Source organism: Anopheles moucheti, unplaced genomic scaffold (assembly GCF_943734755.1).
Source record: "Anopheles moucheti unplaced genomic scaffold, idAnoMoucSN_F20_07 putative_Y_21, whole genome shotgun sequence".
Classification (NCBI taxonomy): domain Eukaryota; kingdom Metazoa; phylum Arthropoda; class Insecta; order Diptera; family Culicidae; genus Anopheles; species Anopheles moucheti.
Window position 1 is genome coordinate 69,281 of NW_026453671.1, and position 1,732 is coordinate 71,012.

Here is a 1,732-nt window from a genome sequence, read left to right on the forward strand (position 1 = left end):
CAACTAAATTGATCCATCCAAAACGAACTTTGTACTTTGCTATTAAGTTCCACCAGGAATGAGTTTTCATGCAAAAACTGTCTATTTCAACTAACTTTGTCCATCCAAAACGAACTTTGTACTTTGCTATGAAGTTCCACCAGGAATGAGTTTTCATGCAAAAACTGTCTATTTCAACTTAATTCGTCCATCCAAAACGAACTTTGTACTTTGCTATGAAGTTCCACCAGGAATGAGTTTTCATGCAAAAACTGTCTATTTCAACTAAATTGATCCATCCAAAACGAACTTTGTACTTTGCTATGAAGTTCCACCAGGAATGAGTTTTCATGCAAAAACTGTCTATTTCAACTAACTTTGTCCATCCAAAACGAACTTTGTACTTTGCTATGAAGTTCCACCAGGAATGAGTTTTCATGCAAAAACTGTCTATTTCAACTTTATTCGTCCATCCGATTCGAACTTTGTACTTTGCTATGAAGTTCCACCAGGAATGAGTTTTCATGCAAAAACTGTCTATTTCAACTAACTTTGTCCATCCAAAACGAACTTTGTTCTTTGCTATGAAGTTCCACCAGGAATGAGTTTTTATGCAAAAACTGTCTATCTCAACTAACTTTGTCCATCCAAAACGAACTTTGTACTTTGCTATGAAGTTCCACCAGGAATGAGTTTTCATGCAAAAACTGTCTATTTCAACTAACTTTGTCCATCCAAAACGAACTTTGTACTTTGCTATGAAGTTCCACCAGGAATGAGTTTTCATGCAAAAACTGTCTATTTCAACTTAATTCGTCCATCCAAAACGAACTTTGTACTTTGCTATGAAGTTCCACCAGGAATGAGTTTTCATGCAAAAACTGTCTATTTCAACTAACTTTGTCCATCCAAAACGAACTTTGTACTTTGCTATGAAGTTCCACCAGGAATGAGTTTTCATGCAAAAACTGTCTATTTCAACTAACTTTGTCCATCCAAAACGAACTTTGTACTTTGCTATGAAGTTCCACCAGGAATGAGTTTTCATGCAAAAACTGTCTATTTCAACTAACTTTGTCCATCCAAAACGAACTTTGTACTTTGCTATGAAGTTCCACCAGGAATGAGTTTTCATGCAAAAACTGTCTATTTCAACTAACTTTGTCCATCCAAAACGAACTTTGTACTTTGCTATGAAGTTCCACCAGGAATGAGTTTTCATGCAAAAACTGTCTATTTCAACTAAATTGATCCATCCAAAACGAACTTTGTACTTTGCTATGAAGTTCCACCAGGAATGAGTTTTCATGCAAAAACTGTCTATTTCAACTAACTTTGTCCATCCAAAACGAACTTTGTACTTTGCTATGAAGTTCCACCAGGAATGAGTTTTCATGCAAAAACTGTCTATTTCAACTAACTTTGTCCATCCAAAACGAACTTTGTACTTTGCTATGAAGTTCCACCAGGAATGAGTTTTCATACAAAAACTGTCTATTTCAACTAACTTTGTCCATCCAAAACGAACTTTGTACTTTGCTATGAAGTTCCACCAGGAATGAGTTTTCATGCAAAAACTGTCTATTTCAACTAAATTGATCCATCCAAAACGAACTTTGTACTTTGCTATGAAGTTCCACCAGGAATGAGTTTTCATGCAAAAACTGTCTATTTCAACTAACTTTGTCCATCCAAAACGAACTTTGTACTTTGCTATGAAGTTCCACCAGGAATGAGTTTTCATGCAAAAACT